The sequence below is a fragment of the Octodon degus genome, unplaced genomic scaffold (genome assembly GCF_000260255.1).
Source record: "Octodon degus isolate 3935 unplaced genomic scaffold, OctDeg1.0 scaffold00050, whole genome shotgun sequence".
Taxonomy (NCBI): domain Eukaryota; kingdom Metazoa; phylum Chordata; class Mammalia; order Rodentia; family Octodontidae; genus Octodon; species Octodon degus.
In genome coordinates, this window is record NW_004524626.1 from 2,728,409 (window position 1) to 2,739,421 (window position 11,013).

Here is an 11,013-nt window from a genome sequence, read left to right on the forward strand (position 1 = left end):
AGCCGTAAGTTGGCCTGGCCGCTGGGCCTCTCCCAGTAGAGCTTTCAGATGACCATGGCCCTGGCTGACACTGGATATACAGCCTAGAGCAAGATCCTGGGTTAGAAGCATCCAGCAAAAATGACTTACAGACACTGCAGTGCATAAATTTCTTGTTTTCAGTTGCTTTATTTTGGTGGTAAATCGTTATCTGGCAGTAGAAGGTATATACACATAATAAAATTCAGGAAAAAAGAGAAGTAGCTTAGGAAATGCAGCAGGCAGACTAGATGGATTGTAAAGAGTATATTAATAAACCAAACTTAAACTTGCCTTGAACAAACCATTAGTGGAAATCTGGAAGCCCCTGAGATGGCGCGCCAGAAAGCTTCACGCAGTATTACTTGTTCTAGTGAACCAGGTAAACTCAGTAAGCAAGTTTCCAAGGTGTTGAAGGTGTGGCCTGAATTTTTCCTCGATGCTTCACAGTAGTATGTGACAGTGATAGAATGAGATTACCTGGTTTACTAGAACAAGTAATACTGTTCTATTAAATAAAAAGCAGTCAAAACCTGATAATTGTGAGTTTTAAAAACTTAAAACTTAAGTTTTACTTCTGAAATTAAGAAATAGCTCCAAAACAAAGTACAGATGCTGGGCAACAGCAGGCGGACAGACTAAAAGCAGGAGGTATGGCCCTAAAATCTTAAGAATTCTGAGTTTAGGAAACCCCAACTTTATATAATGGGTGGTAAGCGAGTGTTCCACTACCCTAAAGGGAAACATGATTTTCTAACACTATTCTTTATGTAACTAAAAGATAACCTGAAACGAAGACCACCCAAGACTCCATGTGTAAGACACAGGGCAAGAGACTATGGGGAGTCATCTTTCAATGGCATCCACTCTCAGTGATGTACATCTCCACACTCTCTTATGGCCTGTGGTCAGCTTTCCCATGAAAGGACACTCCCATGGCTACAGTGATAAATGTGACAGAGAAAGTAGAACAAAAACCATTTGATCTGTGTCATAACATGTAATTAGGAGTACTATGAGCAGGACCCCGAGTAGCAGAATTAGTCTAGCTTAGTTCTACTTGCAAGTACTAAAATCAACTGCATTCCCTGGACCCCCAGACCCCAGTGACTAAAACAATTTCATTAATAATCAAGACCTACCTCAGAACCCCAAGTGGCTTTCTCCATAAGCTTTTGTGTCTGCCTTTCCAGTTGGTCTAATATACTCATGGCAACAGCAGAATGCATCAGCAAATGCACAGGCTAAGCTTTGGGAAAGCAGCAGCAAATCCAGGGCCCAGAGCTGTCGTGTTGCTCACCATAGCAGCCCTGACTCGCTACTAAGAATGCTGAGCTCATTTATCATCTAGGTGAACCAGAGGTTGACTTGAGAGCCATGACAGCCTGCAGGAGTGTCGAGTACGGCAGTAGGTGTTGCTAGTCCCCCTCAACCCTGCGCACCCTGCCTTACAAGTTCCCCAGGAAACCTGCCAAGGTCTAAGGATTCTTGACTCCTTACCACACTGACTGCAATTTCTTCTTTCAAGCTCAATGACGTGTGTGTTTCTATAAATACTGTCCAATCAGGGTCAGAACATACCTGTGGGCCAGGATGTGTCTATATAGCAATTTTAAAAATCACCATACATGTGCTAATTCCTCAAGCCATGATTTCCCAAAGGCAGTGACAAAACAGCAAGATGACTCTGGCATAGGAATGTCTATGACATGGTAGGAGAAGAACTAAGAACTGAGGTAAGGCGAACCTTCTGTATCTCACAGTAAACAGGACTGCCCTTTGTTCTGGGGAGGTGGGGAGGGAATCTCTATCTTCCCAACCCACTCGACACACAACAGCTATGAACACAATACACAATGAAAGGCAGTCAGTACTTTCAGAGATGTGAGAGACTCACAGGGGATTATTGCCCAGTGACTACTGGGAAAGGTCTAAAAATTCAGGTGACTTTAGAAATCCTAACCCACACTCTCAATTTACCTTTATGAATACTTTATAACTATTATTTCATTCTACTCTGAGCTAAGCTGGTCTTTTTCTTCCCAAGTGTATACCCTATATTGCCCCAGAATCTTGTGCTATAGAAACAAAACAAACAAACAAAAAAAACAAACACCTGAAACAACAATAAAAAATGCTATAAATGAAAATCAAAACCAGAGGCCTTCAAATGCAGGCATTTTCTTTTCTACATCCTCCGTGATGATTCTTCTATGCTAGGCTACTGGATCTTCTGCTAGTTTGCCTTACACACTACTTAAGACTCACTCCGTCCGCGCTGGCCACAGTGGAGCCCCAGTGACCCAGGAAGCACTCATCCAGCTCAGCCAACGCTCTGGTCTCCTGGAGAACTGTGCTGGATACCAGAGAACTTGGGAAGCAGGCATCCTGCCTCTAGTCATGGGTTCTCCACAGCACAGGCAACAGCCGACCATCAACAGACCCAAGTGAAGAAGAGACCAACACTCAGAAGAACAGTCTCAGTTTGGCAATGAATTGAGTCCCTTAGAGAGTGAGTGAGAGGCTGCCTTAAAGAACAGGTTTGGAGAGGGTGGAAGCAAGGACTTCCATGGGATCCTGAGGACAGTTCACACTCAGACCAGGAAAATCCTGTGGGCCTGTATTCTGATTTGGAGAAGGAAGGACCAGTGGGAACAATCACAAGAAGGGGCAGTTCTGAAGAAAAGTAAATTTATCCTAGTATATTTAACCTAGTACATCTGAGCTCTGGCAGTACTGCCAACATTCAGTAGAAATTAGTGCTGCAAATGACAATTTACAGCACTAATTTCTACTGAAATTAGAAATAAGTAAGTTACTTTTCTCTCATTGCTGAGACAAAATACCCACTGCCCAGAACTAAGGGAGGAAAGGTTTACTTAGCTCACAGTCTGTGGAGGTTTCAGTCCATAACCAGCTGGTTCTAAGCAGGGTGCTGTGGCAGAGCGGCAACAGCGTACAGCAGCAAAAGAAGCAAGAGCAAAGGAAGGAGGGAGAGTGAGTGGGCCTCTGCTCTTGTATGCACACCCAGGGTGGGTGCAGCACTCACACCACCTTGGTGTCCTCCTCTTGCACAGGCTCAGGACGTTCTCAAAGCAAGGCCCCCTGCTGAGTCCTTTAGTTGAAACTTCTAAACTTCTCAAATTGGCAGAATGAACAATGTCCTAGAGGTAAGGACATGTCCTCTACACCCTAGGATATAGAACTGCTGAGTTACTTAGTTAAGTTTCTAGAATTTTCCACTTGGCACAACGAATCAACCATTGCAATCACTGTGGTAAATATAACAGGGGCCTACTTGTTCTCACTAACATCAGAGTCCTCCTCCTTTAAGTGAAGGACTGCACATGAGTGGTTCCTTGGGTTTAGCAATTGATGCCATTCTTGCTAAATTTATTACCATAACAGAGTAAAAGGACAGTGGTAACTTGGTTCACAAAACACCGTTGTTTAGAAACATTTGGCAAAATTTTGATTTTGTTTGTGAACTCACATCAGGTGAGGAACCTGACCATGGTCATCTTTTCCAGAACTGTGAAATGAATTAAGATCATAACCCAAGATACTTCTGTGGTAGCTGGCAGCTGGTTTACTCTCTATGTCAATACCTAGATTGCCCTGATGGGTCATAAATAATATTGTGGTTCATTCAGTTGTTTGATCCTTGACAAAGCCTCTAAAAGCACATACTGGAATAAAGATAACCTCTTAATAATGATGCTGGGAAAACTGTATATCCACATGTATAAGACTGTACATGACCCATGTATCTCACTACCCATGTATCTCACTACCAAACTAAAATCAAAATAGATCAGATTTCTAAATGTCAAAGCAGAAGCACTTAATATTTCACAAGATAAAAGGGGTACAACTCTTGAGCTATAGGCATAGGCAAGGAGTTTCTGAACAGAACACCAAAACATAAGAAATCATACTGAAAATCAACAAATGGCATCACATGAAATTACAATGCTTCTGCACAGAGAAGGAAACAACCAACAGAGAAAAGAGACAACCTATAGAATAGGAACAATTTTTTGCCAGCTATCCCTCTTACAAAGGAATAACATCAATAATATAAAAAGAATTCAAAAATAGACCCTCAAAATAAAAGACCCAATCAAAAAATGTGCAACTCAAATGAACATTTTCAGGAGAAATACAAATAACCACTGAATACACAAAAAATGCTCATTACCACTGGCCATCAAAGAAATGCATACTAAACTACATTGAGATACCCTCTCATCCCAGAAAGAATGGCCATCAGCAAAAAAATCTGATAATATCAAATACTGGCAAGAATATAGGGGAAAAGGTACAGTATGATATTGTTGCTGGGAATATAAACCAGTACTACCACTATGGAAATCACAGTGGACATTCTTCAAAAGACTACAAATGGAAATTCCATTTGACCCAGCTATTCTTCTACACATCCTCCCACAAAAGTTAAAATCATCATATTATAGGGATACGTGCATAGCCATATTTAGATCAGCACAATTCATAACACCTAAATCTTGGAATAGTGAACAGTCACATCAACAAATGAAGGAACAAGGAAAATGCAGTCTTTACACACCAAGGAGTACTGCTTTCCATAAAGGAAGAACAGTGAGGTCTTTGTAGGGAAATGTATGCAATCTGAGAAACAGGAAGTAAGGAGTTCGAACACTTGCTCAAAATACAAATTCCATTGTTAGATAAATACTTCAATTTATATGCTAATTGGTTTCTTTTATGCTAGTTTATCTTTGTTGCAAAGTTGTGTTATTATCTGTTTTTTGTAAGAATCACTTTAGTCTGTCTTATAATCTGAATAACTAGTTTGAAGATAACAATACCCAGAGTAATAACTATTGTTATTCTCTTATTATTTGATTATGAAATTTTTTGTTGTTTCATAAAATTATTTAAATTCTGTACTATATTTATTGTTTCCACTGCAAAACGTAGGCTTCTTGTGAACATAAAATATATTCCCTCATGCGTCAACATTCTTAATTAAATTCCTTTTAATAAATGCTATCTATTTTCAAACAGATAAATGCCATTGTCTTTAGAATTCCGATAAATATATTCCACACCGGGAGGAGGGAATCACGACTTTCTTTTCCCTCTGGGATCCTGAACTAAATAGTCAACAGACCAAAGCAGACCTCTCTAATTCAAATGTCAAACTGCAATTTCAAACTGGCAGTCTTCCTTGAGTCCCATTTTCCTTGCCAAGGAAACAATGAAGTACTTATTTTGATGCCAGCAGCACTGTTGGAAGACACTGTGAGATTTGTATTTCTTCAAATTCTTAATCTTCAGAAAGGGACAACTAGTTACCAAAGAGTTACATATATTAATAATTCTTTAAGATACAACTAATTGGATCTTGGAAAATATGGTGCACTCACAGAAAAATTGATTTATATGATTGCAAAAATGATAGAAATTATAAAATTTGACCAGAAATCATAGTTACAGAATGTAAAACACAAAAATACATGAAACAAAATGACTACCACTGATGGCACCTTTATTCATACTCTATAGGCCAATAATAAATATAATCCAAATCATACAATCTCCTCCCAGGAAGCATCCTCATCTTCCTTCCCATGATGATCCTGTGCTCTGTGGCAGCAATTCCTTGCTGAGAAGAACTTACAAATCCAGGAGTCAGAGTTCTTTACTTTAATGTTCCTGACACCTTTAATTGGACCATCCCAGATAGGATTGCATCCACCCCCTTTCCACAAACTTTCACACCCCCGGTACCCTACAATACATATTCTAAGCCAGCAGGTCTGAGACAGGGTGGGGAAGTCTGCCTCTTAAAGACATATCATGAGCTTCTCACATTAACTTGTTTTTGTCAATTTGAACCTCTAGATACACATTTATGACTACTGTTCCACCAAGCAGCTCATAGCACTGGTGGTACAGATGAATCTAATTACTTTGGCTGGTCTTTTTACTAGTCACATTAATAATTTAAAAAAGCTGCCTGACGGGATAGTCATGCATGATCCAAGCTGCCCAGTGGTGAGACGTACGAATTACAGCCCAGAATCAATGGCGAAAGGCAAATCTGAGAAACTGTTATAAATCATTTTGTAAGTCTACGAAGAGCAAGAACTGTCATATTCATTTTATATCCATGACTGCTAAATGCAAAATAGTGTCCATGGCAGATTTTAAATTTTACTAAGTACTTAGACCTTACACAAAGACTATGAAAGAAAAAATGTAAAAACACAATGAATGATAAAACCACTAAGAACAATGTAAAAGAAATAGTACTGTTACAATGCAGTATGTGTCTTTTTAAAATTCATTTCAGTAGCTCACCCTTCTGAAGTAACTGAATCTTTGGTTGTTTTTATTTTAACTTTTGTTTCATTGTATCTTTACATAACTAAACAAAATACCATGATTTTTTTTTATCATGATTTGTATGAATGAATGGTTGTATATATGTGTGTGTGTGTGTGTGTGTGTGTGTGTGTGTGTGTGTACATGGGATTAAACACAGGACCTTCCTACTGGCTATATCCCTACTCTTTTATTTATTTGGAGATAGCCTCTAAGTAAGTCACCAAGATGCCCAGAGCAGGGCTCACACTTACCATCCGCCTGCCTCAGCCATCCAGAGTGCCAGGATTACAGGGCTGTGCTCCACACACTATTAGATGTATCTCTCCATCCACACTTTTTGCTTTCAAAGGAGGGTTCTCGAGTGGCCCCCGCTGTTGTGTATTGCGCCACTGTACAGACACAGTGGCACATATTCACGAATCCTCTTGGTGACACATCAAGTGTGTTCAATTTTTTCCTATCATAACACTTTATCATAACACAAGTGTTATGATTTGTGTATATGAAAGCCTTACTGAAATGTCTAGCAAAAATTCAATTGTTGAATCCACTAAATACTGCTGAATACTCTTCCAAAGTTTTGAGACCAATTTATTTTTCTTTTTACAGAGAGTAAGAGTTCTCCTTTGGCCACACTTCCATGACATTTAAAATATCAGAATTAAATCATTTTAATGGGTTTGAAACAAAATTCACTGTGTTTTTTGATTTCTCCTTCCTGATTGACTGATAATATAGCTGGGCATCATCTCCCACTGTGGCCTCTTCTGGGATATGTCGATGTTCACGCCAATAGCCCATATGCAGTCTTTTCCTTTTGGCTCACAGAAATACTTCTGAAATAATACAGAAGTATGATTTAGACTGCTTATGAAACATTTTCTTCCAGCTTCTAATTTATCTTTTCATTAATTGCACTGCTTTGATGAGTGGAAGTTGTTAATTTTAATGCAATTTCTCTCAACCTTTTGGTTCCTCTTTCTTAAGCATCTCAGCTAACGAACTATCTCTTACCTGGAGGTCATACAAGATCTCTTTTACCTTGTTTCTGAATTTTATAGTTTTGAATTGTATATGGGAATAAGTCAGTAGACATAGAATTAAATTTTGGTATGGAATGATATGGAGGTTCAATTTTATAATTTTTATTTATTAAGGAGTTTAACATTTCTCAATTTATAAGAAGTGTTATCTATGCCACCAAATTTTCATTTAAGAAAAAGGCTGTTTTAGGATTCCTTAATCAACTTCTCTATTCTTTTGCCACATCGTATAAATTAATACGATGTAGTTTAATAATAATTGTCTCCCTTTCAAGGCACATGATCAGGCACAGTGGTGCAGGCCTATAGTCCCAGCACTGGGGAGGCTGAAACCAAGAGGATCACTATGAGTCTGGGCTGCACAGTGAGACCCTGTACCAAACACATTAAAAAAAATCCTTTAAAAATATCTTCACTGGGGCTGGGGAGATGGCTCAGTGGAATAAGCACTTCCTTGGCAAGCGCAAGGGCCTGAGTTCAATCCCCCGTTCCGCAAAAAAAAAAAAAAATCTTCACTGGAATTTTATTGAACATATAAATAAGCTTGGAGAAAACTGACTCAGCTGAGCTCCTGAGTCATCCAATCCATGAACAAGATCTCCCTGTCTCTTTAGATAAGCTTTCTTTAATATGTTTCAATAAAAGTTTATTTTCCCTGTGAAGGTCCTGCCTGTCTTTTATTTCTTGATACTTCATAAACTATACTTTCTTCCCATCTTTAGATATAATAAAATAGGTATTATGTCTATTAATTATGCATCCAAAAACTTGTTAAAATGTTATATTTCTAATAATTTATTTGTAAGTACATTTGAGCTGTTCCAAATAGACATTCTTTTCATCTGTGAATAATAGCTTTATGTCTTCCTTTCTCAGTTATTTAACTTGTTCTTGTCCTCTATTACAAAGCCAAATACAAGAAGTGATTGTTTTTCCAACACTAAACCATACCTGACTTCCTGGCTAAACCTCTTCACTATGGTGTTAAACATGATTTAATTGTTGAAGTTTTTATTACTTTTATGTATTAATGAAACAGACATATATTTTCCTTGTCATCATTCCTAGGTTTTACAATTGTCTCATACTTTTCACATTCTCAAGGTTTTACTACATTTCGAGAGTCAGAATAGTACTGAGGAAGTTACACGCAAATGAAAATGCTTATTGCAGGTTAGCATAACTAATAATAAAATGACTTTGATCTTTCATTTTTCTCTTTATTTCTCTTTTTCTTCTCACCCTCTTCCCTTTCCTACTTTTTTTCTATTTTTTTAAATACTGTTTGTTCATCCTGGTGAACAAACTCATCATACTTTGAGTTTTGTACTTTAAAACTGTATTAGCTATTATTTCTTGAAACTTTTAGGCTTTGACAAAAGGCACTTTCCCCTCAAATAATAACCTCTCCCTATCCTGAAATATAATAAATATCTGGACTTCTTGTGGTCATCATTTCTGAGAAAAAAATTCCTTTTCATTGAACATTAAGCTCTAAGACTGGTAATTTTACATGTAGTTTCTGGATGGTACATTTATTTTCACCTACAAAGAATTATAGCTATCATGTTCTAGTTTCATGATGCAGATTTTCAATTAAGCATCCCATTTTGGGTGTGACCTGGGTTTTTTCTACTATAACTGAAAACAACAGTGAAAAAATCCTGACATTAAAAAGCACATTATTGGGGCTGGGGAGATGGCTCAGTGGAATAAGCGCTTCCCTGGCAAGCGCAAGGGCCTGAGTTCAATCCCCGGTTCCACAAAAAAAAAAAAAAAAAAGGCACATTATGACTTTATTCAGATCAGAGTTCAGAAAGGCAAAATTATCTATACTGTCACAAAGCAGATGGAGTGGTTTTTCTACCCAGAGGGATCCAGAATTCTAAGAGGTAACTATCTGATGTAACAGAAATGTTCTGTGTTTTCACTGAGGCAGTGGTTACTTATCAAACTCTTAAGGATACTTACAATTGGTGCATTTCATTGTATACACAGTGTCACTTGTTAATACTAGTTTTAAAATGGTGATACATAGTGATTAAATATATCGAATCATACATTTAAAATTATACATTTAAGGTCTGTTCATTTTACAGTCAATTTTATCTTAACAGTTTTACAAATTTCTCTAGGAGCTAGAATTCCACACTCAAATCACGAGGTCTTCATACTTGCTAGCACCAATGTGAGTCTACAATGAGCAGAGCCTCTCTCACGTCTGACAGATTTCCCTGACACGGTAGCTTCTGCACATGAATGAATGGTCAGGTTGCCCTTGGTCTTACTGTTCATGAAAATGTATTTCTCCGACTGATTGAAGGGTATTTATAAATAAGCTAACTCACTGGAGAAAACGTCATTTTATCTTGTTCTTGCACTAATTTAAGGCCATTTGACTTTTGCTATTCCAGGCTTACTCAGTTATAACTGAGAAGCCACATCAATCTGAGTCACTAGGTTGGTATTCTGAAAGTTTCAAAGTTTTCAAAGGATAATATGTACATATTCATTTCTTTATATATATATATAATTCCTGGTCTCCTAAGATCTTTGTAAGGAGGGGGCTCACAAAGCTCAGAGAGTGCTCAGTCCTAAAGCAGCCAAGGGCAAGCACAGCACACGTCGCAAGGCCACTCCTTACGGCCAATCTCTAGCCTTCCCAGGCTTGACACTGCGTTTACTAGTGTATTCTACCCGGTTCTTCCCTCATCACTGTTTTGAGCAAATTTTATTCTCATCTGACTGTGCCCTTGGCTTTTTCAGTTACCATCCTTTGAGTAATTTAATTTGGTTTAATGTCTTCACTTACTCTAACTTTCTCACTGCTGTGCTCATTCTTGAATGCAGTCAACCAGCCTTTACTACTTGTCACTGGACCAATTTCAGGAGAATGGAGAAACTGATGCATAAATAATAATAGACACACGGTGTGACTGATGCATTCTAAGGAGGCCCCCAGCTCAGCTGAGCACGCTCAGGAAGGACTGTGGAGGAGATGACACCTGAACAGAGTCCAGAAAAGATAACCTGTTTAAAGCTAACATGATTAAAGCTGGAGAAAACAGGAAGAGCAAAGCGGAGGAACCCAGGGGGCCTTGGGAGCTTGTGGAAAGGTAAGCTGACTTATCCCAGTAGGGCCATCTGTGTGAGTGACTATTAGCATTCTGGAACTGTCCATAAAGAAAGATATCAAAATTAATTTTCAAAAATAATTTTTTAAAGTTGGGGAATTACTGTCATTTGTGTTGTTTCTCTGTCATCTTTTTAACACTACCACCAATTCCACAGCACACAAACTCATAACAGTATCATCACAGTCTGCTTTCCAGGGACAGCAAAGTCTAAGCTTTCAGAGGAATTTAAGGACATGAAAGAGGACAGTAAGAGTTTTATTTCCTATCTAGCCATGAAAAAACTATCAGTGCAGCAGCTGAAAAAATAAGCAAGGAAACATTCAAATCAGGTGCATAAGTTTTAAAAATTATACAAAGAAAATGAGCTATAAAAAAGATGACACTGTTGAACGTTCCTTTATTCTGTTTCCCTTGACCCTATCATCTCCTTGACCAACAGA

The 11,013-nt window shown here is 38.2% G+C and overlaps 1 protein-coding gene across 13 annotated transcripts in view; it reads right to left on the reverse strand.

The window, feature by feature from the left end:
* Ppp1r9a (protein phosphatase 1 regulatory subunit 9A) overlaps window positions 1–11,013 on the reverse strand; it is a 326,880-nt gene that overhangs the window by 75,132 nt on the left and 240,735 nt on the right. The gene's annotated exons all lie outside the window — the stretch shown is intronic.